General features: G+C 40.4%; 1 long non-coding RNA gene across 1 annotated transcript in view; it reads right to left on the bottom strand.

Moving 5' to 3' along the window:
* Positions 1-624: 624 nt before the first annotated feature.
* LOC116664791 overlaps positions 625-20,269 on the bottom strand; it is a 37,340-nt gene continuing 17,695 nt past the window's right edge. Inside the window, exon 3 of the long non-coding RNA XR_004321237.1 lies at positions 625-791. This is a non-coding gene — a long non-coding RNA (uncharacterized LOC116664791). The remainder of the gene's footprint in view (positions 792-20,269) is intronic.

The following is a 20,269-nucleotide window of genomic DNA, read 5'->3' as shown; positions in this document are numbered from 1 at the left end:
AATAAAAAAGTTTAAAAAATTAAAAATAAATTTTTTAAAAAGCAGAGTAAATGTACAAATGTCTAATAAATATAAAAAGATGCTCAATTTCACCAGTTATCAGAGAAATGCCAATAAAATCATGATGTAATACCACTACATACATACTAGAATAACTAAAACAAACAAACAAAATACAGAAGATACCAAGTGTTGTCAAGGATATGGAGCAACCAAAATCCTTATATACTGCTAATAGGACTATAAATGGGTACAACCACTTTGGAAAATTGAGAAGAGGTAGTAGATACTAAACTTGAACACATACTGAATACTCTGTATCACAGCAATTCGACTCCTAGGTCTATATCTAGCAGGCATGTATGTATGGGTGTATGTATGTACACTTACCAAAACACATGTACAGGAATGTTCCTAAGAGTGCTATTCCCAAGAGCCACAAACTAGAAACATCTAAATGCCCATCAACAGTAGAATGAATAAATTGCAGTAAATTTACCGAATGGAATACCCTACAACAATGCAAGTGAACAATCTACAGCTGCATATAACAATATGAATGAATCTGATCAACATAAAGTTGAATGAAAGAAGTAAAAACAAAGACTGTATTATATGGTTTTGTTTATTTACAGTTCCTTAACAAGCAAAGCTCATCCATGATGTTAGAAGTCAGAACAGTTAGTTATCCTTGGTGCGGGCAGTGACTGAGGAGAACAGGAGGACCATTCCTGGGATGTTGATCATGTTCTACTCCTTAGTCTCGATGCTGGTAAACAGGTGCATTACCTCTGTGAAAACGTATTTAAGCCATTTTTATTCATATGTTATACTTCAATAATAAGGTTTTTTTAAGATCGGGGAGAGGGATAAATTAGGAATTTGGGATTAACAGATACACATCACTATATATAAAACAGATCTACTATATAGCACAGGGAACTATATTCGATTTCTTGTAATAACATATAATGGAAAAGAATCTGAAAAGAAAATATGTATCTGTATCTCTACATATAACTGAATGGCTTTGCTGTACACCTGAAACTAACATTGTAAATCAACTACACTTAAATAAAAAATAAAATTAAAAAAAATATTTGTTTTAACAACAACAACAACAAAGATCAGGGACAAAGGAAGGAGCCAGCAAAGAAGACTGAAGAGGGTTGAACAGTGAGAAAGGGGAAAACCAGAGTGTCATGTCCCAAAAGCCACATGAAAATAGTTCATAAAGAAGGAAGAGGTATATCCGGAATATATGAAGAACGCTAACAACTCAACAATAAACAGACAAATATCCCAAATGGTATACATAATGAAAATAAAAATAGGTAAAGGTGTGAATAGACATTTCTCTGAAGAAGACATGTGAATTGCTAACAAGCACAGAAAAAGATGCTGAACATCACGAGTCATCAAGGAAATGCAGATCAAAAGCACAATGAGACACCACTTCTCGCTTGCTAGGATGGCTATAATCAAAAAGACAGACAATAGCAAGTGTCAGCAAGGATGTAGAGAAACCAAACCCTCACACATTGCTGGTGAAGTGTCAAATGGTGCAGCCGCTTTGGAAAACTGTCTGGCAGTTCAGCAAAATGTGAAACAGAAAGAGTTACCATAGGAACCTGCAACTGCCCTCCTAGAAATATTTCCTTTCAACCAAGAGAAATGAAAACATATCCACACAATAACTTGTACATGAACCTTCATAGCAGTATTATTCACAATCACCAAAAAGTGAAAACAACCCAAATGTCCATCAGCTGATGAACAAAATGTGGTATGTCCATGCAACAGCATATTACTCAACAATAAAAGGGAATGAAGTACTCATATATGCTACGACATGGGTGAACCTCAAAAATGTTATTGTTACGGAAAGCAGCTAGACACAAAAGGCCATGGATTGCATGGGGCCATTTATATGAAATGTCTAGAATGTGCAAATCTATAGAGTGAGAAGGTAGAAAAGCAGTTGCCTGGGACTGGAGGAGGCGAGGGAGGGACCAGGAGCAACCGCTAAATTATACAAGGTTTTCCAGGGAACGATGAAAATGGTCTAAAATTAGATTATGGGGATGGTTGTACAACTCTGTACATATACTAAAAACCACTGAATTGTACAGTTTAAAAGGGTGGACTTTATGGTATGTAAATTACATCTCAAAGTTATTTTTAAATAAAGAAGGAAGTGGTGATCACTCAGGAGAACTTGTTCAGACATCCCTCCCACCAGAAGATCCTACTTGCAGAGAAATGATATTTGCTCAGAAGGAAAGTTCCAGGCAACTTATTCAGGGATAAAATAAATCCTCTATGCATTAAAAAAGAAGACCTCTGAGCCCTTGGTCAAAGCCTTAGGAAAGGCCCCCGGGGAGTCAGTTGCTTGAAAACAAGGTCTTTAGTCCCCAAAAGGAGCAAAATATTATTGCCCTAGCATCAAACTTAACAAGAATAAAAAACTTTGAGGTAGCCACCAAAGGAAATACAACAAGCATTTTTGGTCACTGCACCTAAAGGATTAAGAGAGGGATTGAGGGAGGTAGGGAGTTCGAAAAGGAAGAGAGAAGAAATTCTGCTGAATTAAGATGGACAAGCATCAGGACTGTTTAGGCTAAAAACACAACCGTTGAGAAATGAATCAGGCATTCAGATTCTCTGAAGACAGACAGTCTGGATAAAGTGAATCCAAGTTTTTTTCATCAAATCCCAAAATGTTTCCATTAAAAAGCACTGCTTGCATTCTCTACAATGTATAATGAAAACAATTAAGAATGACTTCATTTGGTAAGTAACAAGCTAAGGAACTCATTACAGAAAAAATACAGTATAATTAGACAAACATAAAAGAGTTTAAAATGCTTGCATATATGTTTAAATGTCAGAGTCATATGTGACCATTTATGAATTCATTCAAAAGACATTTACTTAATGCTTGCTTTGGTCCATGCCCTGCTTGTACTGGATGAGGAAGACAGCAGGCAGAGGGAGGGTAGGGACACAGGTCAAGAAAGCAGGAGGAAAGCAAGGAAGGGAGGAAACAAAGGATGGAGGCTTGGAGCCTAGGAGCTAGTTGGCAATGTCAAGGTGAGAAGATGGCAGGTGGCGGACGAGGCAACCCAGACCTGCTCCCAAGGACAGAGACCTGGGTCCCCTCAGCAACCCCATTCCCTAGACTGGTGGGAATTGGGGGCGGCGGTGGGGGAAGTTAATTTCGTTGGACTCTAGAGACATCATTGTCTAGGATCTCAGAAGCAGTGTGTGTGACCAGAACCCTGCAATCAGGACCAGGCTCAATGACAAAATCCTGAGTCTGGGGTGGGTGAACTCCAACTCTCTAGATAATAAATCTTCCTGATTTCTTCCATTGTTCCATGGCCCCCCTCAAACCCTTGTACATTCATAGTGGGTCTGAGCTGCCAGGTTCCCTGGACCACCTCGTCCCCTCCCGCACCCATGGACCGGTGGGCAATGCTGTTGCACGCACACGTGCCAACATTCGTCCAAGTCAAGCGATTCCTCTATTCTTTTGAAATCTGGTTTTGTACGAGTCCCACAGCACTCTTGTGAGGTGTTGCTTTGCAATTCTCTGTGTTCTAATGACTGTTGACTAAAGACATTCCTACCGTTAAAAGAAGAGCATGTTCCAATTCAATATCTTTAATAGAAGAAATGTTTCCAACTGCAGAAATTCCTTCCTGACTTGAGGAGAAAATATTTTCCCACTGATGAAATTTATCAAACTGGTGTATAATCTTTTGGGAAGAAAAACAGTAGCAGTGATAAAACTTCAGCTGAGAACCATATGTTTAAAAAAGCAGCCATTTTAAACTAAGGGCAACATATCCATGAAAGAGTGATTCATTTTCCAGAGTCATCACCCTCCTCTCACCTGTGAAGTTTTTGCCAAAAAAATCATGGAACTTAGAATATTGCACTGGAAATTGACCTCATAAGTTACTTTTTGAATATCTTCACACAAAGATTATCCTAGGATAATGCTAAAAGAATGACCAAATATAAAATAGTGTATAACAGTCAATTCACACTGGCAGAAATTTCTCAGTAAAGACATTCATTTTGCCCGTAATTTTATTATTTTTCATACCTTATCTTATTTTGCAAGCTAATATCCTTTTAAAGTAGGCTGGATTCTAGCAGAAAATGGTGAGATTATTCAATTTTTTCTAAGATATTGTCATTTCTACTCTCACAGTGTAATGATTATATGTGTTTTAATAACATTTTAAATAACACTCTAATGTCTATTCCAGATAACTGTCTTTGTATATTGAATACTCAACCCAGCATCACGTGGCAGTATACACAAACCAATTCTCTTCTATCCAATGGCTAACTGGACAGGGACTTATGATGTCTCTTTCTCTCTCTCTCCGTATTTTATTCTGTAACATTTATGTTTCAATGTTAGCATTCTTGTTTTTAATTACCTGTCCTTTTCTTTCAGCTTAAAAGAGAAATGAAAATGGCCCACAGCCCGTCTTCCAAAGAGAACCACTTTTACACATTACTGCATTTGCTTTCAGTCTTGGAAAGCAACTTTTCGATTTAATTTTAAACCTTTTTTTCTCATTAAAGGAATACATGCTCATTCAAGAAATCTGTCAAATGTCCTTGATAAACTCGTGTCTTTCAAGATTTGATGTTAGTGAAATGCAAGAATCTGAGGAAACAGGACTCACATGTCAGGAGTATTAAGTGATAAAACCTTTCAGGAAGGCAGTTTGGCGGTATTTGTCATTATTGAATATGTGTGTACCTCTGACCTAGAGACCCATTTCTAGGAATGTTTCCTACAAAATCCTTGTTTGTGCACATAAAGATAGTCACTGAAACAGTGTTCATAATAGCAAAAAACTAGGAAATGGCTTAATATACATCATTAGGGAGTTAGTTAAATGAATGATACAGCTATATTATACACAGATGTTTATTTATATATTATAAATACTATGCAGCTATTAAAAATGAATGAGATTAAGTGAATAGAATTAAATTTATTTTTTAAATCTTTGAATTAAAATTATGAGATGGGGGAGGATATAGGTGCGTGGTAAAGTGCATGCGTAGCATGCATGAGGTCCTGGGTTCAATCCCCAGACCCTCCATTAAAAAAATAAAGAAAGAAAAGAAAAGAAATTTTTAAAAAACGTAATTACCTCCCCACCTCTAGAAAAAAACTAAAATAAAAAGGAGGGAGGGTATAGCTAGGGGGAGGGTATAGCTCAGTGGGGGGAGGGCATAGCTCAGTGCGGGGGAGGGTACAGCTCAGTGGTAGAGCACATGTTTAGCATGCACAAGGTCATGGGTGCCATCCCCAGTCCCTCTGTTAAATTTAAAAAATATATACAATAATAGTAATAATAATAAATAAGTAAACCTAATTACATTCCCCCCCAAAAATCAACAACAAAAAATATGAGATAAACCTACATACACTGATATCTAAAAAGCTCCCAAGATGTAGTATAAAATGAAAAAGGTAAAGTATGAAACAGCTGGTCTAGTATGATCATGTGTATGTAAATACAAGAGGGCTCCATGTACATAGATACAAAGGAAAATGCACAGAAAATACTAGAAGGATGCACACAAAACTGTCACCTCTGGGGAGGGAGCACCCCACTCAGCTCTGTGTCGTCATGGCTGGCCAGACTCTTTACAATAAGAACACATTCATGTATTACTTCTATAATTTTAAAAAGCAAAACTCTACAAAGCATTCCTTGATTAATTATTAGAGACCATAATATTTTAAAATACCATTTCTTAGATTATTAAAGATATATTATTATAAAACATTCAGATAATGTATGCTATGTATAATATGTAAAATGTATATATAGAACATATAAAATGTATGATATGTATAATATATAAAATGTATAATATATTTTAAAAAGTATAATTAAGAAAATCAGAATCATCAGAGATAGCCTCTTAACTTCCATCGACTCACATATCTGTGTGTTTGTATATGGAGATGTTCATATATATGTATATTATGTTAAAATAAAAATGATATCATATATATATGTGTATATATTTTATATCCTGTTGATTTGTTCATTTAATATTTTGTCATCACCACGGCATATGATTGGACTCTAAACACAAGATTTTTAAAATTAGTAAATAATTCAAGCATACGAACAGCACAGAAACTCATAAAGTGAACACCGTGGACCCAGCACCCAGCTGAAGAAATAAACATAACAGATTAATAAACTCCATTTACTTGCTCCTCAACACCATCTTCCCTTTTCTCTCTCCAAAAGTAAACCTTGATTTGAATTTGGCGTTTGTCATTTCCATGCAGGCTTTGGACCTTTTAGATAAATGTATGGGAAAAAATATAGTATTGCTTTGCTGAAAACATGGTTTTTAATGCCTACTTAATGTTCTATATGATAGACAGGCTATATTTATTCAACTTGTCCCTAGTTATTGAGCATTTTAGAACAAATAGAATTTTTACATTTCCTTTTAAAGTAAGGTTGAAATAAGTTGCTACAAAAAGGTACAGTCTCCTTGGTGGAATGACTCTCTTATATTCACAAACTCCAGAGCCAACTCCACATTTCCCGTGTTTTCTTTACTTGGTGGCTCTGTTTTCAGAGAATTTCTTATTTGCAAACCTACTATTAAAAGAATGTTGAAATGTTGGAGAGGGTGTGGAGAAAAGGGAATCCACTTACACTGCTGGTGGGAATGTAGTTTGGTGCAGACGTTATGGAAAACAGTATGGAGATTCCTCAAAAAACTAAAAATAGACTTACTGTATGATACAGCAATCCCACTGCTGGGCCTATATCCAGAGGGAACCTTAATTCAAAAAGATTCATGCACCCCAGTGTTCACAGCAGCACTATGTACAATAGCCAAGATGTGGAAACAACCTAAATGTCCACGGACAGATGACTAGATAAAGAAGCTGTAGTATATTTATGCAATGGAATATAACTCAGCCACTAAAAAGAATAAAATAATGCCATTTGCAGCAACATGGATGGAGCTGGAGATTGTCATTCTAAGTGAGGTAAGCCAGAAAGAGAAAGAAAAATACCATATGATATCACTTACATGTGCAATCTAATAAAAAAAAAAAAAGACAAATGAACTTATTTACAAAATAGACATAGAAAACAAACTTATTGCTACCAGGGGAGGAAGGGTGTGGGAAGGGATAAATTAGGAATTTGAGATTTGCAAATAATAATTACTGTATATAAAATAGATAAACAACAAATTTATACTGTATAGCACAGGGAACTATATTCAGTATCTTATAGTAACCTATTATAAAAAAGAATATGAAAACGAATATATGTATGTATATGTATGACTGAAACATGCTGTACACCAGAAGTTGATGTAACATTGTAAACTGACTAGACTTCAATTAAAAAAAAGAATATTGCAAGCATGGAGAGTCAAAGAAGCCAGGACTTATAGCTGAGCTTTCCCCATTTCTGCTCTGGGCTCTTGTTTCTCTTCCTATGGACTCCATCAATCTTGCAACCTACACATTGACAGCCAACAGCACAACTTCTCCCCTTAGCACAGCTGTCACACTGGGATGACTGGTTTCTCTTTCTGAATGCAACTCTTTTTCCTTCATAATGTAATGATCTAACCCACTGCTCTAATTTAACAATAATCTCCCTTTCTCTCTAGGTTTAAGGTTCCCCAAATAAGTCAGACATCTGTCATCTGACTTGACATTTCATGAAAATGACAGTCACTTCTTGGAAGCCACTACTAAATATATCAATCACCAGGAAGGATGACAAAATAACAATACTTGTCTTTGAATACACATGCCAGAATTTATATGTTCTCAATCAGCAGTACACTTGATCCCAGTCACTGCATAAAAATCTCTTTGAAAACCTTCTTTTGAAATTGCCTTCAGAAACTGAATTTTCTAAATGGAGACAAATCTTTCCCTCAGGCAGTAGATTCTATTTACAAAAGCACCTCACAGGAGTTTGGATTCAGAGCTGGGGTGATGGAGCTGAGTACCAGTACTGGTGTGAATGGGAGGGAGCTGAGCACATCTGGTCTCGAAGCGACAGAAACATGGCCACATGGGCTGGTGAGGACCAGTGTCCATGCCGACTGGTCCACGCTCATGCCATTTCAGTTACAAAAGTCATTTGAACCTCACCCTCCTAAGGGGCTTGATCACCTCCCCTGTCCATTAAGTCAAGGCAGAGGGGCAAAGTGGGAAAAGCTGCTTTATTTCTCAAAAGAGGAAAAGGAAAAAAAGCGCTCAAGTGGGGAGCCATCAGCCAAGATGGCCAGTGGAGACAGCTCCGGCTAGGATTTAGCCACGTGGACTTTAATGGGAGGCTTTCACTACTATGTGTTCCTTCCAGATGTGATGGAGCCAATCGCCTTCTCGTCCATCCTTTTATGGGCTTTTCTGCTTGTCATGTCAATCATCAACTGTCATGGTATAGGAGGATGTGGCACTTAGCATGCTAATACATCACAACGAGTGCATAATGAGGCTCAAGGTCCACTGGAAGTCAAATCCTCTTGGGCTCCATTGGTTCTAACCAGTTTTGTTTCTTCTCCTTGCAGCTCCCTCCTGAAACTTATATAAGAGTAATTGGTTTCTATTCAAGGGAGGGGCCGGGGTATGATCCTGGGGGCAACAGCCTTGGTAACAAAAAGGAAAATTGCTTTTAATTAGAATGTTGGCAATCTGAAGGACCCTGCATTCCTCTGGGAAAAACCATCTAAGGCCTGGGAGACTTTAGTTTTTCTATAAACAAGAGTCAGGGTTTAGGGGGAAGTTCCTACAGAAGAACTTAAAGATATTGTTATGTATATTCCTTGAGAAGGAACCAGGACCCTGCCCCAACGCTGCACTATTGTTTCTTGAATGTTCTTCTCTCAGTTGACTCCTTTGACTGCATCCCCTCCCTTCCCTCATTAACAATTGTTCAAATCTGCCCTTTGAAACTCAGGGAAGGTCAAAGAGGCTGAATGAAGCCTATTTCCTTTAAACAAGAAATGGGGGACACTGAAAGGTTTGTACTAGGGAGGAACCCACAGGGTCCTGTTTGGTATCAGGTTCAATTCCTGGCTCTGTTAGCTGTGATCTTCAGCAGGTTACTTAACCCAGGACTCAACTTTCTCATCTGTGAAACGGGAATAATGAAAAATTCCTACTTAAGAGGGTGGCTGTGATGATTCAAATAAAAGAATGCATATGAAGAACATGGCCCTGATTTTAGCTATTGTTAAAAATATTGGTCATTAACACATTATGGATCTTGTAAATACAACCTCTGTACAATTCTAGCATACAGAGAGACAAGACAGCAGCAATGACAAAATAAATTATCTCTATTGCACAGAAATACTAGGCTAGCTTTAGAAAAGTACATGAATATGATAGTGGTGGATGGTGATCTTTTTTTCCCCCTAGTTTTATTGAAATAATCACTATATAAGTTTAAGGTGTACGGTATGATGGTTGATTTACATAGATTGGGAAATGATTACCACAATAAATTCAGCCAACATCCATCTTCTCATGTAGATATGGTAAGAGATGGTGATCTTTTTAAAAGCACTGTCAAGATCATTCTTCCAAGAATAGCCTAAACATGTTCAGTTGGAGGAGTTTTACCTCTCACAGTAGGAGTACGAGGCATCTCTCTTTCCTAATTTGTTCCTCTAATTCTTGGCTCTGTGGGGTTCCAAGAATTGTGAGAACAATTCAGAAGCTGGTCCTTTGTTACCAACTCTCCTCCCTTCATTGTTTTCAACTCTTCCCCTCCCTCCTCCTGTGAACCTAGCATGTGACTTTGCAATCCCCTCTCCCAGCTAGTAGTGAAGTCCATTTCCTATGCCCTTGATATTGGGCTTGGCCCTCTGACTCAGTTGGGCCAATGGCATGTTAGTGGATGTTATACAAGCAAAGACTTGAAATATACATCTGGGCTGGCCCTCTGGCATCTCACACTTCCGTCATCGCCGTGAGAAAAACATGTCCTGGCCAGCCTGCTGGTCCAAGAAATGTGAAGCCAACCTGGATCCAACCTTCAGCTTGGCACCAAACCCAGTCAAGTGCAGGCTACACCAACCTACCTGTGACTGATAACACCACTGTTGTTTAAACCACTGAGTTTTGGAGGTGTTTGTTACACAGCAAAAGCTAACTGATAAACTTCCAACCCTTCACCTTTGGTGAAGTAGAGATAAAGTTTTTCAAAAATAATCCACAAATATATATATGGATATATGTGAAGTAATATGTAAGTTTATATAAATACCATAGAAATGTGCATGACTAATTTCCTGGAGAACATGCCAAGTTAATTCAGTGGCTTTTCCTCAAATTTCCAAGTGACTTATATGTCAAAATGACTTTAACAGAGTGTGAAAAAATATATATATATTTTTTAATTCAGACTTTAATTAGTAGATTTGTCTTTTATATTAGTATGTAGGTCATTTGATAAAATAGCATAAGCATTTATTGAGATATAAATATTTAGAACAAAAAAGCATGGATGCTTAAAATTAACCCCACTTTAGCTGGAAGTAGAGATGTAGTATCTTTGCCTAAATAATTACCTCTTTTCATTGATTATGGTATTATTAACCAAAAATAAGGTAAAAAGCCTATTCTTTATATCAGGAAAAATGTTGTTTAAGTTCACTTTTTTCAGTCTTAATTTTCCCCATCTGTTTCCTGCATGTATACTTAGCAGGCTAGCACAGTAATAGGGCTAGTGTCATCCAATGAAAACACCATCCAGCTACTAGTGGTACATCTTAAACAGAATCAGTTGATTATATTTTAAACTGAAAAAGATTATTCATTGTATCTACTAAGGTACATTTGGCTGCAAGTAGCAGAAATCCTCCACTAAATGTAACTTAAACCAAAAGAACATTTATTGTTTACTTAACAAGAAACTCAAAGACAGTCTATATCAGGATTGGCCTGCCAGCTTACCAATGTCATTAAAGATTTAGACTCTTTCTGTCTCTCCATTTTGCATATTGGCCTATTATCCCCATGCACATCACCTCAAGGTTACAAGATAGATGCTGCAGTTCCAACTATCACATACAAGTTCAAGGCAAAAAGAAGGGGGAAGGGGCTGACTCAGCCACTACTTTCTCATGTACGAAGAAAGTAAAAGCTCTTCAGAAGCTTCCCTGCAGACTACTTCTTGCTTCTCATTGGAAAGAAATGGAACACTTGCTGATGACATCCTCACTGAAAGGGGGGCTGGGAAGTTGACAGTCTAATGGAAGAGGATTGTCCTGATTGGTTTTGGAATATCATGACGCATCCTCTCAGGCTAGGCCCACTTTCACCCTGAGTAAAATCAGGGTTCTATTAGCAGGAAGAAGGGAAGACGTGAGACTGGACAAACAGCATCTGCACATTGTCTTACTACCCTTGACCTGATGGAAGCAGGAAAGCAGAAGACATGGAACTGTGCTTTTACCTTTTTTTTTTTTTTTTTTTGCAGGACAATCTGAACTCCTTTGAGCATGTGAGTAAGCAATTGATACTGCTCTACTCTCAAAATTTCCAAATAGAGCATTTCAGGGAGTGCCCAAACTCCTGAGGCCCATCCACCAGTGACTACTTTACGAAATCCACCCACAGTCAACTCAGTCTTTTAACTTGGTCTCCTTCATGACACATCTTCTGGGTTCCTCTCTGGACTATTTCAAAGATGGTTGTGTTGTGGATATGATGGCTGCTGACTGACTGTAGTCATGTCTCCCCTCTCTGTAACTAACTATGCTTGCAACTGAGGAAATCTTGACAATGTCTAAAACGGCACAATAAGAAAAATTAAATTTTCACTCTTTTCATGGTTCATTATGTTGAAAATAAAAAGACCAAAAGTTAAAAACTGAGTTTACACTTCAAAGCATTATATTAGCAAGCATCTAATTACAAAATGTTACACACGGGGAACTGCATGGGTCTGGTTCCTGCCGCTAAGAATCTGTAATCTGAGACAATCTGGTGATAATCTCATTTTGGCCATGGGGGAGGGGCGTGGATAATATTATTAAGTTATTAAATAATACATGATGACTTTTCGAAGTGTAAACTATTTTGAAAATGCAAAGTTCTAGATCAATTGTTAGGTCCTGACTCTGTGGTCCAACAAATAAAATCTGAGATCACCAATGATGTCCCAAATCACATCTGACACTCTATGAAAACAGAATACTGAGTAAGTTTTTGTAAATGGAGATGTAATTGACATGTAACATTGTATTCATTTTATATAACATAATGGCTTGATATATGCACACATAGCCTGTATATGCTTTGATTATAAAATAAGGACATTGATTTCCATGCATGGCTTGTGGAATCAGTATCCTTGCTTTGCAGTCGCACCTGATAACAACGTGAGATAAATTTCTAGTAATAACAGAATGATGATTCAAAATTCTAAGGCATTCTTAGGTAGAGAAAAAAGGATCTTAAGAGACTGGAACAGAAAACTGTAGAAGAAATGTAAATAAATTTTTTCTTTTCTTTGACTAGATTAAAAGAATTGTCTTTTCAATTTTATTTCCTTCTTTGTCAGTCCAATAAAGTGATGTCATGTGCAACTTTATGCTTTAAAAAAAAATCTAAGCGTTTGGTTCAATTTAACACATTTCCTCTCAACAGCAGACATTCTCTACAGCTCCTTCTCTTGGTCTCCGTGGAATTCTGTGCTCTGCACTCGATTTGATTTTGTGAAGACCTGAATCGTTCTCTAAGCAGTTATGAAATATCTCCCGTAGAGTGGTGGCCCAGGGCAGATGGAGGAATTAACTCAGAGAGCACTCTAAGCAGCCTTATTTTCCAGCAGACAGCTGTCGACGTGATCTCAGTGATCAGTTCCTCCCCCGGTCCACAGAGCAGCCCGCATAGCCTCGGTTCCGTCACGGGAGAGTCTGGGCTCCAGTTGCAGCCCAGTGGCCGCAAGATCCTATTTCCTCCGTGTGTAAGCCCAGTGATCTGAAGCAGATGCTTGGAGGCTGCCTAAAACTGCAACCTTCCTTTGGCGCCTTATCATTTCCTTCCAGCTCAGCCACAGCTCCATCCCGGCTGTACCAGGTTGCTCCCAGCAGTAGAGTTGAGATAAATAACCCCGGTCTTTATAGGGATTCTTAAGGGTGGAAACAAGGCTGGATTTCAGGGAAAATGGAAATAATTTCTCCCTGAATGTAACCCAAAGTATAGCGACTATACATCTACTTTCTTTTTTTTTGTTGTTGTTGTTCAATCTTTACTTTCTTTCTGCCCCTTTTTAAACACAAACTTATAGCAGAAACCTGCCATTCTGGTATGTAATTTAAAATCTATTTCACTCTAGTATTAAAGATGTCCCATATAACAGAGCTTGTAGTTCATTTCATGAAAATTTATTTCCATACATAGGAACTAACAATTTCCAAGACTCCAATGCATATAAAATTAATAAACCTGAACACTGCTTGATAGCATGACTGTAGTGAAATCTACAAATTGCAATCACAGTTGCAGTCCAAATATATTCCCATTTTAAAACTAGGTGGCTTTCCCGATCAAGTGTTTGCCCTCTTGTAAACAGTCCTGGTGTGGGGGTGAGGCGCCCTGCAAGGGCAAGTTCAGACTTCCTTGGGACATCTGGGTTTAGACAACAGCATAAGGTCTAGATTCGGGATGGTGGAACTGTCCTGGTGACAGACCAGTGTGGGCGAGATTCAGAGTAACCCAGGATGACTCGGGCTCTTGCATCAGAGGCGAGAGAAGGGGAAACCAGCAACTATGAAGTGCCTGATCCCTGCCAAGTGTTTACACACATCAGTTCATTTCCTCTTCATGTTTCACATATGAAGGCGGTTTCCCTTTTCACAGATGGAGAAACTGAGTTCTATGGGAACCCCTGGGTCAGCAGTCTTTGGCCCATCAGTCACCTGACGGCATAGATCCTATTGATCATGTTCTGTATTTTTCCATTATTTTGCATATACATATATATCATTTATATACATACATATATATCATTTAATACTTGTTGAGTAAGCAGCCCTCCCCTGCCGGCATCCTGGTGATGCTGGCCCCTTAGAGCAGATCTCACTAGACTTTAATAAGACCTTAACTAATTAAGGGTGTTCTCTATTTCCTTTGAGACAGGGGATCATCCATAAGCCTCCAGTTCCCTGATACAGATCAGAACCACATGCTCTGGCCACATCGCTGTCTCAGTCCGGGTGCTCCGGCTGTGAGAGGCTCCTGGGGTCAGGTTCCTGTTCCCACAGTTCAAGCCCTAGAGTTGGTATCTGGAGCTTTCTTCCTCAGCTTCTCCGAGACCCAGAGCTCCTACACCTTCTGCTGCCCGAAAAGGAAAAAGGAAAAAGTCTTCTTGGCTCCATCTCTCCAGAATCCAAGCATTTCTTTTCTTTTGAACTTCTAAAATTCCTACTTATTAACTTGTCTCAGCAGCCAACACAATCTGGGCCCCTCAGGAGGCATTTACCAGAGGCATGCTGAATACAGAATTGTGAGGCCTTCTGGGAGAATCTCCCCTCATCTGCTAGTGAATCCCTGAACATTATTATAATAGTTGCTATAAAACTGATTCAAAAACAAGGAGAAAGGAAATGTCTTCTCCAGCCTCCTAAGCTGTGATCTGGAGGTGAGACAGTTTCTGAGGGGAAAACTGGACTGAAGGAGCTAAGCTCTTCTGGTCACATGGAACCCTTGGGGGGCTTTCTTAGGCCTTCTGGGTCCCAGGTAGCATTTGCTATCCTGAAGAATGTTTTCTACAACCTCATCTTGTCAATCCATATTATCTGTGGGAGGCAATGGCTCAGAACATCTCAAGGAACCAACCCTCGATCACTTATGTTTGCTTTAAAGGGAGTTGTGAGTTATACCTCCTTGAAGGGTATGACAAATAGAATACAAAGGAAGAGATGCTGCACTGATTTCTGGCCAGGGCCTTACTGCCCCTTTGGAATGATCATTCTCGAGACCTGCCGTGTGGCGAGAAATCCATGTCCCATGGAGAGACCACATGTGGGCGCTCCAGTCCACAGGCCCAGCTGAGCCCCCAGCCGAAGACAGCATCACCCGTGGCCATGTGAGTGCGCCATCTTGGACATCTTTTCCAGTCAAGATTTCAAATGACTCCAGTCCCAGCCCCAACTAAGAGATCCTGAGAGAGAAGGACCCAACGAAGGACCCATCAACCCACAGAAACACGGGAGGCATGTTCATTTCCTAGGACTGCCTCACCACAGTACTGTAAACTGGGTGGCTTAAAACAACAGAAACTGTCTCTTACGGTTCTGAAAGCTGGAAGTCTGAAGTCAAGCAGAGGGTCATGCTCCCTCTGAAATCTCTAGGGGAGGGTCCTTCCTTGTCTCTTTCAACTTCAGGTGGTCCCAGATGTCCCTTGGCTTGTGGCAGCATCACTCCAAGGTTTGCCTCCGTCTTCACGTGGACTTCTTCCCTCTGGGTAGCTCTGTGTCCTGATTTCCCTCTTCTTATGGGGACACCGGTGGTATTGGATTTGGGTCCACTCTGATGACCTCATCTTAACTTGATGACATCTGCAAAGATCCTCTTTTCAAATAAGGTCCCATTCACAAGCACCAGGGGCTAGGACTTCAACATGTCTTTTCGGAGGACACAATTTAACCCATAAGAAGAGGTAATGTAAATTGTTATAAGCCTCTTCATTTTGGAGAAGCTTGTTTTGCTGCAATAGAATGGCTGATGCTCCTTCAGTGCATGTCTAGTACCCCAGGCATGTGAGCTGGGTGCCTCAGGGAAGCCAGCTTATGATTAAAAAGTGGATATGCAGATCATTGGAATGTAATCAGAAGTTTGTTTTATTTGTTTTTTTCCCATCATTTTATTTTATTTTTTAAAAAAAGTTTAATGGAGTTACCGGGGATTGAACCCAGGACTTTATCAATGCTAAGCATACACTACCACTGAGCTACACCATTCCCCCTCACTTGGTTTTTGTATAGAGTTGTTTTGTCTTTTTCTCTTCTTAGGATGTTTTCTTCATGAATCTCTATAGACTCTTACAAGTTCAAGATCTTTATTTGGGGCCTATTCTAGAGGAAGAGCAATGGCTGAGAGGCAGAAGACTTGTGTCTCTCCCTGAGTAACTGTGTGACCTTAGGCAAATCAATCAGTCTCTCTGGGCGTTGGTTTCATTCATTCAACAACCATTGATTAGGATCCTACAAAATGTTGGCGGTGGGAGGGGATCAAGTGTTCATACAGCCCAGCCTCTCACTTCATGGACCAGAAAGCTGAGCCCTGGGAGGTTAAGAGACCTGCCAGTCATAAACAAGCTGCATTGTTGTAGTGTTCATCTGTAAAAAGATGGACTGGGAACCAATTTTCTCAAAGGCTCTTTCCAGTCATTAAACTGATTCTGATTCTAAAACCATGAATCTATATTTTACCTGTTTAAAAAAAAAAACTACATTCGATTCAGCTGAACGCATTTCTGGGACTCAGAAATTGCAACTGCAAAACTATGTCTCCACAATTTCCTTGCCTTTGATGCTTATGAATTATGAACCCAGTAAAGAGAATGTTTCATCGAACCATCAAAAGCGAAAATGGTATTTTTTTGTACTTTCAATTCACATGATGTCAACGATCCCATTTTTACTAATCTTAAGAATGTCTCCATCCTTTTAAAAGCCCCTAGAATACCTCATCACAGCAGAGTTGAGTCACAGGGCTACGAAGAGCTTAGCCTTGGAAAGTGTACTCGTTGCCTGATTTACTAGAATAAATAATAATATTGACACTAAAATTTTTAAAAGGTCAATATACCCATGTATCATTTATATAATATTTATATATATCATACATATATGTATATATCATATATACTCAAGTACATATATATATATCATACTCATTTTTAAAATGTTTTTAAATTGAATATAGTCAATTACAATGTGTCAATTTCTGGTATACAGTACAATTATATACTTATTTATATATGAGTGTACTCATATTATTTTCTTTGAAAACAGGAAGAAATCTCAAATGTTGGGATTATTTGTGGATTCATCTTCCAATTATGCCTGGTTCCAAAGTATGTAGGCTTAATGATCTGCTGGAACATTTCTATGAACAAATTGCTTTTGGCAACGAAAGCACATCGTGTAAGTCAGATAGTGACACAAAGTATGTGCTGGGTAAAAGAGACTTATAATGTGTCATAAGAAGACCTGGGTGAGTGAGATTAACATACAGTTTAAGACTGCATGTTCTGCTACAGAAGCGAAACCCGATAATACGAATCAAAATTAAAAAGCCATAAAATGAGAAAGTGTTTGCTGCATAGTCAGGGCATGATATCAACCACCATAAGGTTCGAACGTTGGGAGCCTGTGTCAGGAGAAGGCAGTGGAGCATCAGGGGCCGTTTCTTTGGTCCTGGGCACTCGAGGGTTTCTCCCTCTCGGTTCCCACATCCTTGTAAGGTGCGTTTTTATAGCACTTGACCTGTGTGGTCATTATTAGCTGATTGTTCATGTCTCCATCCAGGCTATGAGTGTCTGTGGGAGAGAAATTTGGTCTTAATTCTGTCAGTGTACCCAGCATCTGCTTGACCCTCGGGTACAGAAGGTGATCAACAAGCCATCTTTCTCCAGTCCCTCCACTGGCAGTGGCAAAGATGCTGTAGGTGATGTGGGCATGAAGGGGTGGCTGAAATGGTGCGGGTTTAGAACAGAATGAATTTGTCCTCCCAGGCAGCTTCAGGTAGTTAATAAATGTGTCATTCATTCATACCTTTCCCCATCCATCCCTGTCTTCTGCGTGGGAACTTCTAGGCTTTTGGATTGTTCAGTGAGGTTCTCGTTACCCATCGCTGCCCGATCATCAGCCTGAATGCAGCTGTCTCTCCAAAGCACCTGTTGCTTACTCAGAGTGCAAACTGAAAGCAGCCTCTGACAGGTCCTCTTTCACAATCGTCTGAGCAGAGTCCAGAGCATGACTCACTCACAGCAATTATGAAAGACAGGGAAGTATTCTCAAGAAAAAGAGTTTTGGAAGCAGAGATCTGGCTGGCCCTCCACATGGCCAGACCTCAGGTGTCACTGACAAATACCTGTGTGCCCTAGCTGTCCCCTCTGCTTCCCTCATCTCCTCCATGAGCTGCAATTCCAGGAGATCCACCCAGGAGAGCGTTTCAGCCCTGAGCCCACAGCCTTCTCCCCTGCTTGTTCCTAGAACAGGAACACGTGAGGGGCTGTCTTCTGGGTCCCTGGAACCAGGTCAGCCATGCCCAGGGCCAGGTTTGGACAGGAGGACAGAGCCAGCTGGGCAGTTAATTTTTAAGGTGGAGCTGGAATTTGTTGGGTGCGATCCCTCCTGATAGTTCCTGCCAAAGCCTGAGCCGCCTGCCCTGTGGCTGCCTCATGAGCTGTACTAGAAGCTTCTTCACAAATTGTGTTTTCCCTCCCTCCCAGACTGCTTTGGCCAGTGAACAAATGGGAGGCTGCATCTGCCTTTCAAACAGCTTTGGGTCTCCCAAAACGCACGGCTTGCTCCCAGGTGGCGGGTTTTGTGGGACTTTCCCCCCCTTTCTAGTTTCCTTCCCCACTGCTTTGTACTAAGGGCGTCTGGTAAGGACCTGATCAATACCGGTCACGCCTGATTCCTCCCACGCGCAGCACTTTCCACTGTACGAGGCAGCGTCACTCAACCTCCGCAGAGGAGTCAGGCCCCGCCCGTCACCCATTCACAGGTCTGGTAGCGGGAAGTTCCTGCCAAGCCCCACTCTTCTCTGGCGAAGAGCCCCATTCTCTTCTTCCTTGTCTTGCTCAAACCCTACTACGGAAATGAAAAGACTGGGCAGAATGAGCCATGCACTGGCTGCCACTGTGGGTTAGTCACTGTCTCTTTTTTTCCTTTTTGGTAGTGGAGGTACTGGGGATTGAACCCTGGACTTCCTGCATGCTAAGCATGCACTCTACCACGGATCCATACATGCCCCACTCTCAGTCGCTTTCAAAACTGGTTTATTTACACTTAACCCCCACAATAGCCCTAGAAGCTGATGGTCTTCCCATTTCACAGATGGGTAAATGGTGGTCTGGAGGTATTAACTAGCTTCCCCAGGCTCTCACAGCTACCACACAGCAAAGCTGGGCTTCAAGCCGCTGTCTGGCCTCCTGCATTGTTCGAGTTTCTTTTGGTTACATCACTCAGCTCCATTTCCCTGTGCATGCTCTAGTATATTCTTGATGTGGAAGCCTCACAGATTTCAAGGACTAGAGAATTCTGACTGCAGTTGGTTGGCAACCTTCCTGGGCCAGAGTTCAAAGTGAGTAGGTTAGGATAGTCTTCTCAAAGCGTGGTGTGTGGACAGGGGTCCAGAAACGTTACCAGTCTGACCAGAGATAAATACAAAATCTGAGATTAACCTCTTAAAAACTGTTAAGGCAGGATTTTCCCATCTGGGCACTATTGATATTTTGAGCCAAACAATTCTTTAGTGCGGGGGCCATCCTGTGCCCTGTGGGTCCCTGCCCTCCGCTATGCCCCTACCCTGGCAGCAGCCCTGGCCTCCACCCACTGGGTGCCAGTAACACTCCCCTTCCCGGCTGTGACAACCAAAAGTTCTCCAGATGTTGCTGAATGTCCCCCAGGGGGCAAAAATTACAGCCCCCCCCACCCCAGTTGAGAACCACTGTTTAAAAGCAATTTGACAGAGGACCTTTATGTCTGTTCCTTCCAACAGTAAAAATATTGGACCTTGAATTTTGCATGTCTTGGTTGTTTCCTAATTTCATTCTTGCAGTAATTCATTTGTATTGGTTTTATTACAGCATCGGTCTGCGAGGCATTGGGGAAATAAAAAGCAAACCAAAACGGGTCTTTCACTGTCGATGGTCTGTTCCAGAAACCCTGTGTGGGGGAGAACACAGCAGGCACCTGGGTGTGAGAAGCCTGCTGGGAGGAAATCGCAACTCTCCCGTCAGATTCCTGTTCTATCTTGACCAATATTTGTGGTTTGTGAACCTATATACAGCCTTTTAACATTTTAATTTTTTTTTAACATGCAGTACAGGCACTCGGGACAAAATTGAGAAAGTGACCCCCAGCCCAGCCATACAGTCCCCCTTGGGCTCAGCAGTGTCTCCCCGGGCACCGCCCAGAAGATCTTCCTAGTCCCTGCAGAAGGATACACATCCTTATGTCCTCTTTATCTCCC

The sequence above is a fragment of the Camelus ferus genome, chromosome 7, assembly GCF_009834535.1.
Source record: "Camelus ferus isolate YT-003-E chromosome 7, BCGSAC_Cfer_1.0, whole genome shotgun sequence".
NCBI lineage: Eukaryota > Metazoa > Chordata > Mammalia > Artiodactyla > Camelidae > Camelus > Camelus ferus.
Note: the sequence above shows the minus strand (reverse complement) of the source record. Positions and strands in the feature narration are given on the sequence as shown.